This window comes from Ranitomeya variabilis, chromosome 4 (assembly GCF_051348905.1).
Source record: "Ranitomeya variabilis isolate aRanVar5 chromosome 4, aRanVar5.hap1, whole genome shotgun sequence".
Classification (NCBI taxonomy): domain Eukaryota; kingdom Metazoa; phylum Chordata; class Amphibia; order Anura; family Dendrobatidae; genus Ranitomeya; species Ranitomeya variabilis.
In genome coordinates, this window is record NC_135235.1 from 54,975,455 (window position 1) to 54,993,640 (window position 18,186).

Genomic DNA, 18,186 nt, shown 5'->3' on the forward strand with positions numbered 1-18,186 from the left:
GGACAACCAGCGTGTCCAAGACCTATACTCACTTTAGTCTGCATTGCAACCACAGCAACACCTATGAACTGCAATGCCCTCTCATGGATTCAATACATAGTTAGCAAGGCTGAAAAAAGACATTTGTTCATCCAGTTCAGCCTATATTGCGTCCTCGGGAGCACGGACCCGCTGTGTCCAGGCGTATAGAGTCCAAAAAAGAAAAGAATGTCCAGCTTCACCGAATCCGTTAAAAAAGAGTTTTCTTTATTCACAAACTTTTAAGCATAGAGGATACTGACTTCAGCACGACCATATGGGTAAGAATCTCAACGCGTTTCTGGAGACTAAGCTCCCTTAATCATGACATGACATGTCATGATTAAAAGTTTGTGAATAAAGAAAACTCTTTTTTACAGATTCGGTGAAGCTGGACATTCTTTTCTTTTTTGGTCAGAATATATCCACAGATCTACGTCCCTCTGAAGAACCTAGTAACTGTAAGATTCAATATTATTACGCTCCAGGAAGACATCTAGGCCTCTCTTGAACCTCTCAACTGAGTTCGCCATCACAACCTCCTCAGGCAAGGAATTCCAGATTCTCACTGCCCTAAATATGCCTCTGTGTGCATCCTGGGGGGAACATACAGTGACCCTCACATGTAACACCAGTCACTGCCTCACAATATGCATCTCTGCAGACAGTACCACACATGATGGGCATTAAATACACGGCTGTGTAATGCCTCCTTCGGATGTCTGTAACACAGGGCCAATAAATGAGGCATTACTCTGACAAAGCAGAGTTCAGTTAGTGTTCGGAGCACAGCAGCGTGATGATTACATGGCTGTGCTCTGAACACTGTGATAACAGCGGTGGTGAGTGCAGATCAAGCAGCCTGACATTGCGCTACTAATCCCAACTTACTGTTATCACTGTGGGAAAAAGTCTAAGGCTACGTTCACATTTGCGGTCAGCGCCGCAGCGTCGGGCGCCGCAGCGGCGCCGCATGCGTCATGCGCCCCTATATTTAACATGGGGGCGCATGGACATGCGTTGTGCTGCGTTTTGCGCCGCATGGCCGCAAGCGTTGGACGCAAGAAACGCATCAAGTTGCATTTTTTTTGCGTCCAACTTTCGGCCAAAAACGACGCATGCGGCGCAAAACGCAGCGTTTTAGCGTGCGTTTTGCCGCGTTTTTGTTTGCGTTGTGCGCTGCGGCGCCGACGCTGCGGCGCACAACGCAAATGTGAACGTAGCCTAAGCTGTAAGCAGTGATCTCTCCACTCAGAGCAGCACCGCGGCGGGGACTTCCCCAGCAGTAAGAACAGCACAATAGCCTGACAGTAGTACAGTGTCAGGCTGACGATCACCGCTCACCGCCCTGATGCCAGATCCTGGACCTCCGCTCCTATCACTGCTCGCACTGAACACTGTGATCGTTGACTGAGAAATTGTAGCTCATAGCGTAGATGAGGGCCACAACAAAATGGTGCCTAGCATCCCCCCACAGCTGTGACTTGGGCAGCCCAGGGGGCGAGCTCAGTTCACACCTGAGGCAGCCACAGTGTAGGAGATGCAGTCGGACACCGTCTGCAGTCTTCTATGTAAAGAAGCTACCATATTTGTGATGCATAAATGTCATGGTCAGACACTTACATACCAGCAAGTAAAAATGGCTGACCTCTCCCCAAATCTGCAGAAAAGAATAATAAACAAAAAAAAAGTTTAAACACAACATTTCATTTTGTATTAAAAATAATTAATTATATAAGCAATAATTATTAATGCAAAAATAAAAATCACTGCACATTCCTTTTAAGAGCAAAAATTTGCTGTGGAAGCGTTGGGTTAAAGGAGTTTTCCAAGCTTGGGACACAAATCTGCAGGCGCTCTATATGTGTGTGTAGCCGCTGAAAATCAAGTCAAGCTTGTCCACTACTATAATATTGATGATCTGTCCAATGAATAGGTCATCGGTATCAGATTGGTGGATGCCTGACATCGGACCCTCCCTTTGATCAGCTATTATCAGCTCCTCGAATGAAAGAATGAATGAATGAGGAGCTGATTTTCAGTACCCAGGAGTGGCCACTAAACATTGGGCCATGCTGTGGTGATATGATCCATACACTGTCTATAGCTGGTCACTGACGGACCTGGTAACAGATGATTGTGGGGGTGCTGGTTGCATGACTCCCACCAATCTAATATTCACGACCTATCCTACAGAAAGGTCATCGATATCACAGTAGTGGACGACTCCTTCAATACCTTTATATCTCCAAAACGATATTCCCCCATTGAGACATAGTGTTTTGGACAATGCACTTCCAGTGTTTTGGACAATGCACTTCCAGTGTCTTGGGCTCTGCTTTATTCTTAGCTTAACTCCGCCTTCCACGAGTTGATTGACAGCTCTGATGTCTCATGAGTGGTTCCACTCAGCATATAGATTTCAAAGCACTATTTATTAATAGGGAAGGACACTGTGGAGATATAATGGTATGGAGCTGCTTTAGAAAACTTTTTTAATAGATTTTTTTTTTGTGCTGCTCAAGGCCTTCAAGATCCTTTGATCCCTCATATAGCACACTGCAATACTTCTGGATCAGATAGGGGCAGCACGGTAGCTCAGTAGTTAGCACTGTAACCTGGCATCACTGAGGTCCTGGGTTCCAAGGACAACATCTGCAAGGAGTTTGCATGTTCTACCTTTGTTTAGGTAGGTTCCTCCAATTTCTTCCCACGCAGCAAAGCCTGGTATGGAATCTATTTCTGCATGTTACAACTGATACTTGCACATGACACAGGCTCAACCTCTGAACCAGCACCATCCACAGGATGTAACTGTTGTATTGTGGTAACTGATCTGAAAATATGGTAAGGTCCTTTTGTGGAAGAGGTTAATATATGATTTCTGCAACGTGTCAGAGAAAATATAATTAATAAAGCTGGCCGCGCGACAGAGAGAGATAAAATGAGTCTGAACTAACTGATAGGTAGAGACCTATCAATCACGTTGAAAGGTGCATGGAGTAGCCATCCATGTGCTCTACACGCATACAGTACAGACCAAAAGTTTGGACACACCTTCTAATTTAAAGATTTTTCTGTATTTTCATGACTATGAAAATTGTACATTCACACTGAAGGCATCAAAACTATGAATTAACACATGTGGAATTACAGTATATACTTAACAAAAAAGTGTGAAACATCTGAAATTATGTCTTATATTCTAGGTTCTTCAAAGTAGCCACCTTTTGCTTTGATGACTGCTTTGCACACTCTTGGCATTCTCTTGATGAGCTTCAAGACGTAGTCTCCGGGAATGGTATTCCAACAATCTTGAAGGAGTTCCCAGAGAAGCTTAGCACTTGTTGGCCCTTTTGCCTTCACTCTGCGGTCCAGCTCACCACAAACCATCTCGATTGGGTTCAGGTCTGGTGACTGTGGAGGCCAGGTCATCTGGCGTAGCACCCCATCACTCTCCTTCTTAGTCAAATAGCCCTTACACAGCCTGGAGGTGTGTTTGGGGTCATTGTCCTATTGAAAAATAAATGATGGTCCAACTAAACGCAAACCAGATGGAATAGCATGCCGCTGCAAGATGCTGTGGTAGCCATGCTGGTTCAGTATGCCTTCAATTTTGAATAAATCCCCAACAGTGTCACCAACAAGTCACTCCCACACCATCACACCTCCTCCTCCATGCTTCACGGTGGGAACTAGGCATGTAGAGTCCATCCGTTCACCTTTTCTGTGCCGCACAAAGACACGGTGGTTGGAACTAAAGATCTCAAATTTGGACTCATCAGACCAAAGCTCAGATTTCCACTGGTCGAATGTCCATTCCTTGTGTTCTTTAGCCCAAACAAGTCTCTTCTGCTTGTTGCCTGTCCTTAGCAGTGGTTTCCTAGCAGCTATTTTACCATGAAGGCCTGCTGCACAAAGTCTCCTCTTAACAGTTGTTGTAGAGATGTGTCTGTTGCTAGAACTCTGTGTGGCATTGACCTGGTCTCTAATCTGAGCTGCTGTTAACCTGCGATTTCTGAGGCTGGTGAGTCGGATAAACTTATCCTCAGAAGCAGGGGTGACTCTTGGTCTTCCTTTCCTGGGGCAGTCCTCATGTGAGCCAGTTTCTTTGTAGCACTTGATGGTTTTTGCCACTGCACTTGGGGACACTTTCAAAGTTTTCCAAATTTTTCAGACTGACTGACTGTCATTTCTTAAAGTAATGATGGCCACTCGTTTTTCTTTACTTAGCTGCTTTTTTCTTGCCATAATACAAATTCTAACAGTCTATTCAGTAGACTGTATATCCACTAGACTTCTGCACAACACAACTGATGGTCCCAACCCCATTTATAAGGCAAGAAATCCCCCTTTTTAAACCTGACAGGGCACACCTGTGAAGTGAACACCATTCCGTTGACTACCTCTTGAAACTCATCAAGAGAATGCCAAGAGTGTGCAAAGCAGTCATCAAAGCAAAAGGTGGCTACTTTAAAGAACGAAGAATATAAGACATTTTTTCAGTGATTTCACACTTTTTTGTTAAGTATATAATTCCACGTGTTAATTCATAGTTTTGATGCCTTCAGTGTGAATGTACAAATTTTTATAGTCATGAAAATACAGAAAAATCTTTAAATGAGAAGGTGTGTCCAAACTTTTGGTCTGTACTGTATGTATCGGGGATTTTTTTTTTGGCGGGGTGAGGTATTGTTGACAGGCTTCAGAGAAGATGGCATCCCTCCTCACAGTGCAATATAATCTTACAGTGAATAAACACAATGCCATTATTGTTTTTTGGGTTTTGTTCCTAAAATATTTATTGTATGGTAAAAGTGACCTGTGAGCATAATTCCATGATTCTCAAAGTCCGTGTGATTACTGTGATAACAAATTTTCACATCACTGGTACCACCATCAATCAATACATGAATACATCACTTCATCAGTGCATGAATATACTGTATATCCAAAATCACCATCAGTACATGAAAAGATTACCAGAACTACAAACAGTACATGAATATGTCTCAAAAATATGGATTAGCGAAGGTACTCGGTGATACTCGGTTATCACTCAAGTATCACGGTGCTCAGATGTGCTCGTTAGGGTACCGTCACACTGTGAAATTTCCATCGCTGCGACGGCACGATTCGTGACGTCGCAGCGTCGTATGAATATCGCTCCAGCGTCGTAGACTGCGGTCACACTTTGCAATCACGGCGCTGGAGCGATGCCGAAGTCCCCAGGTAACCAGGGTAAACATCGGGTTACTAAGCGCAGGGCCGCGCTTAGTAACCCGATGTTTACCCTGGTTACAAGCGTAAACGTAAAAAAACAAACAGTACATACTCACATTCCGGTGTCTGTCCCCGGCGTTCTGCTTCTCTCCACTGTGTAAGCGCCATAGCCGGAAAGCAGAGCGGTGACGTCACCGCGTCACCGCTGGGCTCGCTTTCCGGCCGGCAGGCGCTCACACAGTGCAGAGAAGCAGAACGCCGGGGACAGACACCGGAATGTGAGTATGTACTGTTTGTTTTTTTTACGTTTACGCTTGTAACCAGGGTAAACATCGGGTTACTAAGCGCGGCCCTGCGCTTAGTTACCCGATGTTTACCCTGGTTACAAGCGAACACATCGCTGGATCGCTGTCACACACAACGATCCAGCGATGTCAGCGGGTGATCAAGCGACGAAAGAAAGTTCCAAACGATGTGCTACGACGTACGATTCTCAGCAGGGTCCCTGATCGCTGCTGCGTGTCAGACACTGCGATATCGTAACGATATCGCTAGAACGTCACGAATCGTACCGTCGTAGCGATGGAAATTTCACTGTGTGACGGTACCCTTAGTCGGCAAGCAATGGGCTGTGTTCAATGTAAAACTCGAATCACAGAGCTGCATCTTTGGCGCCTGTTATGCAGGAAATAAGCATGCGGGGAATGCCTGTGAGTCACTGTAATGTGGTAGCCATCTTTGTTGTGGCATTACTGTGATTGACTGGCCATCTGACATCAACATGGATGATGAAAGGATTGCACAGCTCTGTGACACTTCGTACTGGAGGGAGAGAGTGCTTGCCTCGTCCTGTGTGCTCAGTATTACGAATCAGAGGCCTGTAGTGATGATGCTGAAGCTGAGCCATTATACTAACAGCCCTTCTATAGGGTGATCGTTTGCTTTGCCGTTTTTATCACATGCAATCTGCATTTAGCCAAGGGTGAGAGAGAGAGTCACAGGAGCAGGAAGAGTGACAGAATCCAGTCTGTAGACAAGGATTAGGGTTGTGCAGTCCATTGGCAAATATATAGCTGCAGCTTTTTTGTGGGGGTGGAAAAAAATGATTATGTTTTGATACATCAATTATTACATGGTTTGATGTCTTTTTTGTGTTATATAACACACCCAAAAATCATTGAAACGTTTTCCTTGGCTACATTTCTCAGCCATGCACTATTCTGTAGTGTGGAGTACAGTTCTGTAATCTCTAAAACTGATAAAAAGCTTTTAAACATTTATAGACTTCATAGACTTTATAGACTATTTCTCAGCCCTACAGTTTTACATGGTCTGTGAACATTTCTGTGATCTGTAAAACTGCTAAAAAGCTTTTAAAAATTTTGTAAGCTTCCATTTCTCAGACATACAGTGTTATGTAGTTGTTAATATTTCCGTGATCTCTAAAACTGAAGAAAAACATTGAAACATTTTTCTGCATTGAATTTGAATTTTTCGGGGTTACATTTGTCAGGCAGGGCTGCCATCAGGGCATTATTGCCCTTACTACTGTATGGGGCGCGATGAGCAGCGGCATACAGGGGGCCTGCAGGGCCTGTGGTGCACAAGTCGGTGTCGGGGCCTGGGAGTTTTCTTGGAGTTGTGCATAGCCATCTTACCTTGACGGCTGCGCAGCTACAACTCCTTCCGCCCTCCCTGGACTTTTGGTCAAGTATCAGCACATACGCAATGACATGTACGAGGACACTGTGACCAGATGCGGAGCTGCGTCTGCTGGGGATCACTTATGAGGTAAGTATGTAAAATGTTTTTTTTTTCTTTATGAAATGAATGAAATGGGTGAGGAGGGGATGAGGGGGCACTGCACATGATGAAGGGAGGGCTGCACATGATTGAGGGGCTGCAAATGGTGAAGGGGGCTGCAAATGGTGAAGGGGCAGCACATGATGGAGGGGGGCTGAAAATAGTGAAGGGGGCTGCAAATGAAGGGGCTGCACATGATGGAGGGGGGCCACAAGTAGTGAAGGAGGCTGCAAGTGGTGAAGGGGGCTGCAAGTGGTGAAGGGGGCTGCAAATGAAGAAGGGGGCTTGATGAGATCTGGTGTTTGATGGGAACTGTTAATATCAGATTGGCGAGGATGTGGTGCAGAAGATGAGTTTTTCCAAGAGTGGATGGTGGGACTGTGGAAGGTTCGAGGTGTGGAGGCGGAGCAAGGGTGGAGCCTGGGCGGAGTCTCAAGGGGGCCCAAAAATGTTGCCAGTATGGGGCTCTGAAATTTCTAGTGGCAGCCCTGTTCTCAGGCATACAGTATTGTGTTCTTGGGTACATTTCCTTGTTATATAACGTTATATAACCCTCAAAAAACTTGTTCAAAATGTTATTGTTATTATATTGCTCACCCATAGACTATTCCGTGGTCTGGAGTACATTTCTTCTCATCTCTACTCAAGAACTATCATCAGCACATGAATACATCACTGGAAGCACCATCATTACATGACGTAATCTCCAGAATTATCATCAGTCATTGAATACAGCACTGGAACCAAACCACCACCAGTTCATGAATGGATCACCAGAACCACCTTCAGTACATCAGCAGCAAGCTTAAGTGTGTTTTCCCTTTTCAGAAAATGTTAGTCCCTGTGTGCAGTTTGTTATTGCCTCCCCACGCCCCCACAAAAAGGTGCTTTACTCATCATCCTTGGGTCCACTGGGGAGTTTCTGCTGCTGCTCTTGTGTCTGGAATCGGCTACAGCACAGACATCAAGTCAACAGCACGGAAGCCCCTCAGTGAGCTCTTCTCTGGTCTTCTGCAGCGGAATCTGACATGATGCCCCTAATAATAACAGTGTTGTTATGATGTACGTGAATAAAAATATCTGCCCTATGCTGCCTTCTCTGTTTAAGTAATTCCCCTCAGTATGCTCGATGCACACAGTATAACTCCCACATTGTGACCCTTAAGGTATATATTCTCATCACTGTCCTCTCCTAAAAGAATTACCTCCACATCATCCTCATTTGTGAAATATGATCGCCACACTGTTCACTTATATCAGCTATAACTGCCAGATTTTCCAACCTTATTGGTCCCTTATGAACTATGGCCTCCACACCATCCCCACTTCACACACTGTCCCCTTTCCACTGTTTAGGCTTACACTGTACTATTTCCCCACTGCTATCATCTTCAGTACCCTTTCATGCTACCCCTCTCCCTAATGTCTCCTACAAGCTGCCCCTCTTCATACTGTATCCCACACACTGCCCCTCTTCATACTGTCCCCCAGAAGCTGCCCCTTCTCCATACTATCCCCACACATTGCCCCGTTCACCTTGTTTTCTCTAACATTTATCTCCCCTCTTGTGCCGTCCTCCATACTACCTCTCATACTAACACCACTTTGCCCTCCCCTCTCTACAATAAGTTTTATGTATTCACTGTCTATGGAGCACTTACCATCACACTGTCTTGGTGCCTCTGCTGCTGCATGTCATAGTAGGGGGCTCGTCTCCTCATGTTTGCAATCATACTCACGTCCGCAAGACGCAAACAGAATAGAATACACACAGCAGGAACTTGTATTCCCTGTGTTCTCCAAGCCAGCTGTCAGTGTATGAGCGGCCCGGAGACCCAACAGAGTTCGACTCCTGGTGGGCGGCAAAACGCTGCCCTCTGTTATACCAATATTCTTACTTCTGAACATGTAAATGTGACCTACCGCAAATCAGAGTCTGGCTGCACAATTGTAGCCAGGTATGTTTTACTATGTGCACACATGGTAGAAACCTGACAATCATCTGGGGCAGGTAGACGATGACTGGACTAGTCAGATCTCTGACTATGGACCCCATCCAGCTTTTGAAAATATGTTTTCTCTGAAACTCTGCAGTGTTTGGGAAGCAGGAATCTAATGACAGGTTCCATTTTACCCTTTAATCTTGGGCAATTTTTCTTTTTTTTTCCTCTTTCCTTGTTTCCTCCCCTTTTTTTTTTTACAAGTTATAACTTTTTATTTTTCACTCACAATATTTATATGAGGGCTTCTTTTATGAAGGATGAGTTATAGTTTTGAATTACGCTGTTTATTTTATCATACAATGTACTGAATAATAAGATAAAAATTCCAACTGTGGTGAAATGGTAAAAATATGTAATTCTGTGATTGTCTTTTTGGGTTTTATTTTTACGACGTTCATTGGAAACCTGATTCTTCAGGTCCGTACAATTACTGCAATAAAAATCTTTTTTTTCTTTAAGTGGTGAAAAATAATTCTGAGGTTGGTAAAAAAAAATACGGTTTCTGTAATCATTTTCCACATTTCCTAAGATCCTTAACATTTTTACTTTTCCATCATTGGAGCTGTGTGAAGACTCTTTTTATGCATGCAAGCTGGCGTTTTCATTGGTACCATTTTGGGGTACATAGAATGTTTTGATTTCTTTTTATTGTATTTTTTTTAGAAAGGTGTGACGACCGAAAACCCGCAATTCTGTTTTGATTTTTTTTCCCTTTACGGCATCTATTGATTGAGTCAGTTAATTTTATATTATGATGGACCGGACTTTTACAGGCTCGGTCATACTAAATATGTTTAATTTTTATTTTATTTTTTGTTAAATATATATATTTTTTTAACTTTTTCTTTACTTAAACTTGAAATTACTTGATTGCATGTATTTAGAGATGAGAAAACCTGGACTATAAAGTTTGGGGTTCATACCTAGTGTCCGATGCTGAAATCTGAACACGGACTTCTCCCGGAAGTCTGTTTTACAGTTTGGGGAAGAGAGAGACACTCTGCTTCCTTTGGCAACCCCCTAGCCCTCACTATGACCATTTTACAGCATCAAAGTTTGGGTCCCTATTCACTTTTATGGGGTTCGGGTTCTGGTTTAAGCTCGGATAGAGTTTTGCTACCCGATCCGAATTTTGGACTAAAGTTCGGTCAAACTTGATGAACCCAATCATCTATGGGTCTGCTCATCCCTACTTGTATTATTTACTTGTAAATTCTAACACAAGTATCCATCTATGTCTTTTGATATGGACATTTAAAAGCTGAGGAAAAACAGAGCTAAGAATCTGATTAAAATCTTAGTAAATACATGTGGGTCAGTGCAAGTATACGATATTGTTGATGGTACAAACAATGGGCATCTTTTATCAAGTGTTTCTTAGCAAAACCTGTCTTTATCACTCCTTACCAATGAATCGGAACTGAGCTTTCATTACATAAAGTGCTCTGGTAAAGCAAAAGCAGTGCCGTGATTGGTTTTTATGGTCAACAAGGAAAAAGTTTTTTTTACCAATACTTTTGATAAATCTAACTCCAAATATCTATATCCTTTTTTGGAGGAGCTTCGAAATCACGGCTCTCGCGGTATCACTTAAGGTCAATATGTGGCTGCAAAGTAGAGATTCTGCCTCCTTTCATGTGTACGGTGAAGACAAAGGATAGATGAGTGTCAGGGTGAACATCAGGCTTCCAGTCACTGAAGGTGCAGCCTCTTCAAAGCCTCGCTAATTGAATACTAAACAGAGATCAGAGACTTGGGTTTCACATCTCATCAGCATCCTGTCGAGATGTTAAATAACTCATTAACTACAGCAGATTATCTTGGATTGTAAGCACAGCTTCTCTTTCAAAGGAAGACTTCTGGAAAATGGAGTGCCAATTAGCAAGTTCCTTTGTCCTTCAATGTAGCATATTATCAAGCGATTAGTAAAAAAACTGTAACTAAATGATCCAAGTCAAAGCCGCATCTTAACAGCAAAGCCCACCTCCTCCTCCTTTGTAATATCAAATCACAGCCCTCCATCTGGGCTCCTAAACCAAATCTATCAGCTGCACAATTAATGACTTCCTTGGTAATAAAATAGTTGCATTTCTTAATATCTATTGTTCAATTCTATGGTCCAAATTCTTGATACTTTTGGGATACCCTTCAACTAGGGTCGAGTTCACGTCACGTTTTTGCCTCCATCTGAAGAGCTGAAAAATGGGATTCAGATGTATCCGCCAGTGGGGACTTTGACTTTAATGAAGCAGATGGAGTTACTTTATGCTGTCTGATCTCCATTTCAGCAATGTCTTACTTTTTGAGGCAATCACAAAGTCGACCACACCCTGATGCTTGGTCTACAAGAGACAATCTTGGCCACCACGTAAACTTGGCTTACAAGGCACAAAACAAAATCTGAGTAGATATATGAAAGCCGATCAGTGGTTGCTTTAATTGCTTGTTTGGACAAGCCCACCAGAATTCGACACTCACAGAACTATCAATAACACCATCCTTCTCTGCATATGGAAAAGTATCATGTTATCAGCAGCACATCACTTCTTTACTCCAAGCAATGTGTTGCCAAAAACGATTATTTTGAAGCTTGATTAATAATCACATAATTATCTCGTTCATTGGACGATTCCAAGCTTCCCCAGTTACTGACCCATCAAAATAGACCTCAAAGGGAGAAATTTTAGAAAGAAAACTATATTATGATATTTAGATTTTTGGTCTATGCACTGTGCATCTGCCATCTGCTCCATTCTTAGGAGTGATACCACTTTGCTGATCACTGTCCGCCACCAAAATATAAGATCGCCTCAATTGGAATAGTACAAAATTCTTCAAAATGGCTAACGTTGTCCATGAATTTTACGCAATGTCAAAAATGGTCTTTTGACCCAATTAATCATTTGCATTTTTATTTTTTTTATCAAATGAATCAAAATGACGCACTTGGTTCATGAATTTTATGGAAAAACCAAAATGATCTTTATTTCTGTCTTTAACCTGTTTTGTGACATTTTAGCGCCAAAAGTCCTCTACAAGTATGCAAATATTGTGAAAATAATTTCAGGTGCACAGAAAGGGACTGGGGTACATTTGCTCAAAATGTGATTTTTTTGGCAAGTCGCACATGATGAATCAGGTGACAACATCTGGAAAATAATACTCAAAAAACAATATGTATAGGAATCAAACTATATTGTGCGTACATATAATCCCTTAAAACTTCATTTTTATTTCTATTCAATATAAAACCCAGACCCAATATAAAACTAGATATGGATACCACAATTATGGACAAAAGGTCACCAATATATAAACCTATTATGGTCCTAAATAAACCTACTACTCACGCCGCCTGCCTTACTGTGGGGGTTGGCACCCTAAGAAACGATTTTTTGGCGCCCCCACTCAACGTCGGCTAGCCCTTTTTCCCCTGCAGTATCCCTCACACTACAGGTGGGCAAACAATATAGTAAAGAGCAGTGGTGAAAAAAACAATCAAATAACTAGATATATAATCAATTGGACCTATATAGGTACCTCCACAAAATGTAGCAACGTTCCGAACACACCGCATAAAATGTACTTGTAATGCCCTATAGTATATCAACAAGGTATCAGATGATAGCCGTCATGGTCCCAAAATATCAGCGATACATAATCAATTAGATGAAAACAATGACCAGACAGCAAACAAAGGCCTAATACATGCCAGAAAAAGATAATTAGGGTCACTTAGCGTGTGTCGGTATCTTCCCGACGCGTTTCCCCGCTCTCACGGTTCATCAGGAGGAAGTGATATTCATGATGCCGAATGCTCCATAGATGTAAGGCATAAGCCTTTTGTCCATAATTGTGGTATCCATATCTAGTGTTATATTGGGTCTGGGTTTTATATTGAATAGAAATAAAAATGAAGTTTTAAGGGATTATATGGACGGACAACATCTGGAAACCCTAAACTTTGCCCTTAATGGTGTTCTAAAATAAAAAAAAAAAACAACAAACACATAAAAAGTGACTTAAAAAAGCTCACATGGAATAATTAATATGGTGCAAACAAAAAAAAGCACAAAACATTGAAAACTGAACAAAAAAACAGGCAGAGATGCACTAATACAATAACCAGCTCACTTTGCTGCAATACTCGGCACGGAGAGAGCCACTCTTACCCGATGTGGCACAATGAAGATCCAGCCGTGTCCCAGATAATAACCGTAAGCTTTTTTCCATCAAGATTAAAAGAAAGATATCCTCAAGTATATACAAAATTATATTTTATTTTCCAAGAAAATTTTGGATACGCTTGAGGATGTCTTTCTTTCAATCTTGTTGGAATAAAGCTTACTATCTTGAAACATGGCTGGAGGACTCTTTTTCTTGATCTGCAGATGTAATAATGAAAAGTAATGAAATTGACCTCTTATTTTTTACTTTAACCTTTTATGCAACTTGTTTGCTGAAAAGTTACAGATATTACAAAATGCTGCAAAATCTGCGCCAAAATAACTGAAGTAAAATAACAGAGGTAAAATCATTCCAGAAGGGGAAGACTGGAGTACATTTGAGACAAAACTTTTGACATGTTCAAAAAAGTCGCAAATGATGAATCAGGTGAAAACATCTGGAAACTCTAAAATTTGCCCACAATTGCGAATGTAAAAGAACAAAACTGGAAAACGCATTAATTAGATTTTTAAAAAGATGCAAATTAAAAATCAAAATTATAACCCTCAAATCGAAAACAGGTGAATAACACCTTAACTAGACACAAAAAAAATGTGCAAATACAATAATGAACTGGGAATCCAAAGTTTTTTGACAAAGTGAGCGATGGAACTTTTTTTCTGCTTTCTTGAAAAATATATTAAATGTAGCTACTAGGAAAGAGTCTTTAATAGTGATGAGCGAACGAGCTTGGATAGTCCATGAGGTCATAAAGTAACCTAAGGTAGGTGCTAAGCAACTAAAGGGCTCTCACTCTCATATGTTAATGGTCATGAGTCCAACATCAGAAGGACACTGATTAATAATTATTATAATAATTAATGCCTTATAAGGCATTATCCATGTATGCTCGTGTGCTAACCAATTGTATTCGGCGTGCTCAAAACATATGTTCGAGCATGCTCAGATAACATCACTAGTCTTTAATTAAAATTGGAATAAATTACAATCATTTCACATTCCTTATACAGAAAAGTCCTGGAGAAAGAATTTTTCATTTTGCAGCAATTAAATCAAGGTTAACGGAATAGCAGGGCCCTTGGGATGACAAGCAGAATAGTTTTATGGTCTCCGATATATACTCACCGCCTTGTAAAGAACAAGGGTCATCATGATTAACTTCTATGAGTGTTGATGGGTCCCTATTTTTCACATCCACATTATGAAGGCCCCACAGCAGCAGATTCCTGGGTTTTCTGCACAGTGGCCACCAAGAATTGCTTTCCTTTGATTTGGTGTTTGGATTATAGGTGCTAAACACTTTGGCAATTCCAATTTAATGTCTTTGATGTAAATGTTTAGAATAGGAAGTTGTTAGTGTCTCATTCTTGCTATGGTAAAAACACTGGCTCCAGCCTCCTGCAGAGAGAGGTAGGTCTATTATAGGGGCATTAACATAAGCCACTGTATGTGACAAGGGGACACTGATTGTCCCAGAATAAACACCTGTCACCGCCATTTATTATGTCAGCAAATATAAAGTCCTGTTACTATATAACACATATAATCTGTTTTTCTCTCATTGAGTCATTTAAGTCAAGCTGTCGATAAAGTGTATAGATAGAAGTTTACTTGTACATACAAGAAGGTGAGAGCCAAACACAATTAGGTAGAAAGTCTACAGATTGGAATCACTGTGAACAGACTTCAAAGAGTCTCCGGAGAAATGTCTGTAATGGGCCATAATGTCTATCCAATTTAGGAAATCTGTTCCATATTAGATAATAAAACCAGCAGTTTTGGTGCCCAAAACTCAGTCTTGGGCTATGTTCACATGCAGCATTATTTTACACAGCATATTTTGTATGTAACATACGCCGGGCGTTAACATAACAGCATCACTGGTGGACATGGAGAAAAGGGCCCTAGTGCAAGATCTCTATAGAGGCCATTTGCAACAGTCCAAAAGCTTATCATAATGCTCAATTTTACCTGCTTATGGAGGTTGTAGTGAGCTCACTTACCTTTTGAGCCCCTGTGCAGCTGCCCAGGTCCACCAGTGATATATCTGCCCCTGACCACCATAGCCAATGAGATTTCTATAATCTGATGCACATGCTATGTTCTTTTTTATCTTCACTTATTTTCAACGCTATTGCCTTTTTTTGCAATGTCGCAACATGTTAATTCTTCCAGCGTTTTTCAGCCTTTAAAATGAACGGGTGAAAAAAGGCAAGTAATAATGCTGCAAATATACATGTCAAACGCTGCAAAAAAATGCATCATGTGAATATACTCTTCTGCCAAAATGTAAGGTGCCAAAAATGAACAATTTGAACCACAACAAAAGTTGTGTCTGATTTTATTTTACCCCCATGAGTACATGAATACATCACCAGAACCACAATCAGTACATACAGCACAAGAACAACCTTTAGTACATGAATACATCACTAGAACTATAATCAGTACATCTATACATCATGTATGGAAATAATGGCACTTTATAAGTAAAATAAATATATAGTTTGCAGTCGCTGTCCTGGGACAAGAAGGCTATGTGCACATGTAGGTTCGGGTCCCTGCGGGTTCTCCCGCAGCGGATTTGATAAATTTGCAGGGCAAAACCGCTGCGGTTATCCCTGCAGATTTATCACGTTTTGTCTTGCAGTTTCCGCTGCGGGTTTACGCCTATACTATTGATGCTGCATATGCAGCAATATGCAGCATCAATAGTAATGTTAAAAATAATAAAAAATGGTTTATACTCACCCTCTGACGTACCGATCTCCTCGGCGCTGCACGCGGCGGTCCGGTTCCAAAGATGCTGTGCGAGAAGGACCTTCGTGACGTCACGGTCATGTGACCGCGATGTCATCTCAGGCCCTGCTCGCACAGCAACTGAGACCGGACGACCGCGTGCAGCGCTGAGAGGTGAGTATAGCATTATTTTTTATTTTAATTCTTTTTTTTTTTACACTATTTATGCTTCCCAGGGCCTGGAGGAGAGTCTCCTCTCCTCCACCCCGGGTACCATCTGCACATTATCTGCTTACTTCCCGCATCGTGGGCACAGCCCCATGCGGGAAGTAAGCGGATCAATGCATTCCTATGTGTGCAGAATCGCTGCGATTCTGCACAAAGAAGTGACATGCTGCGGGTTGTAAACCTCTGCGTTTCTGCGCGGTTTTTCCCGCAGCATGTGCACAGCAGTTTGCGGTTTCCATAGGGTTTACATGTAAATGTATACGCAATGGAAACTGCAGCGGACCTGCAGCTGCAGAAACGCTGCGGGTCCACGGTAAAACCCGCAAAGTGTGAAGATGGCCAAACTCTTCCTTTAAGTGGATGCTTTTTCTATTCAAGTCACAGTCCTGGGATGGGCTCTGTACTGGTATATAATCTCTAGGGCCAACTTAAACTTCTACAAAACTTGAATAGAGTTATGTCCGATAAGCATAAGAAAACAAAAATAATTTGGTTCAAATTTAGTTTTTGAGTGCTAATCTCGGTAAACATGGGAGAGGAAGTACAGGTTTCTTAGCTGCATTAGTAGGAATCTCTGATTATGTCCTGTCCTTATTGACAAGTTGGTTCCACACTGACATTATAGAGATTTATGGGGTGGTCCAAAATATAAATTAATTTGGATCCTGAATGCCTATTTAAGGCAATAATTCAAACTATTTTCCAATAGTCATACAAAAGATTTTTTATTGAAGGAAAAATCACAGACACATTTTGCTCTAGTCGGCAGTGTTATTGAACATGTTTGGCCAATCTCAATGACTGTAGCATCCAATATGGACCAAAATATGTATGACTGCTTCTGTGCAAGGATCTTTCACCAAATGTTGCTTATTCAATAGTTGTTCAACCATCAGTTATTGAAAGTTTAAGGCCATCTTTTATAATGACCAAGCGCACTGTAAACTTATGGTTCAGGATTCGAGCTCCTTGCAATTTAAAAGAAACAGGTTGGGACTGTCAGAACCTGAGACCCTCAAAGAAGAGTCAAAAATGATTTATTAGAACTTCTGTTTTTACTTTTGTCAGTTGTAGTCGAATCGAAGCTGAGAGCTGTATAGAAGCATTGGATATGCTAGTGCTTCTTTTGGAGTCATTGATTACATAATTATCAGGTCTATGATCGTATAGTACAGCTCTTGGGTCCTAGCTGACCAAAATTAGCTCTGTCTGAGACATCTGTCTCTCTAGTGACTTTTATTTCCTGTATATGTAGATGCCTCAATTACACTAGAAACAGTGAACAATAAAAAAAGAAATGTATAAAACCCAAGATAGAAACAGAATAAACATATAGCCTGCTATATGTAAATACGTAAAAGCAATAGTGCATATAAATAACATACTGTAGAGTGCTTGGTTAACACAATTTTTAATTTAAAAAAAAGTGTAGAAGTTATCCCACCTGCATCAAGGTGTACCCAAATCGGGATGGTCCTAACCTTTAGTGTTAAAACCGCATCAAGGTGTACCCAAATCAGGATGGTCCTAACTTTTAGTGCTAAAACTGCATCAAAGTGTACCCAAATCAGGATGGTCCTAACTAACCTTTAGTATTAAAACCTTACAATGTGTCAAGTGTCAAACTGACTTCAATGTGAATAATGGCCTAACAGGACTGGGTCCCGAATATGGATACCCAGAAATGGTAAGCAATATAATCGTAATGTACAGCTTAAAGAAGGAGAGCCCACCCCCTTACCTGAACTGACTACAGAAACCTTAAACTTAACTGAAAAAAATGATATGGAGAATAAAGGTACCTTCACACTAAACGATATCGCTAGCGATCCGTGACGTTGCAGCATCCTGGCTAGCGATATCGTTTAGTTTGACACGCAGCAGCGATCAGGATCCTGCTGTGATATCGCTGGTCGTTGAACAAAGTTCAGAACTTTATTTGGTCATCAGACCGGCGTGTATCGTCGTGTTTGACACCAAAAGC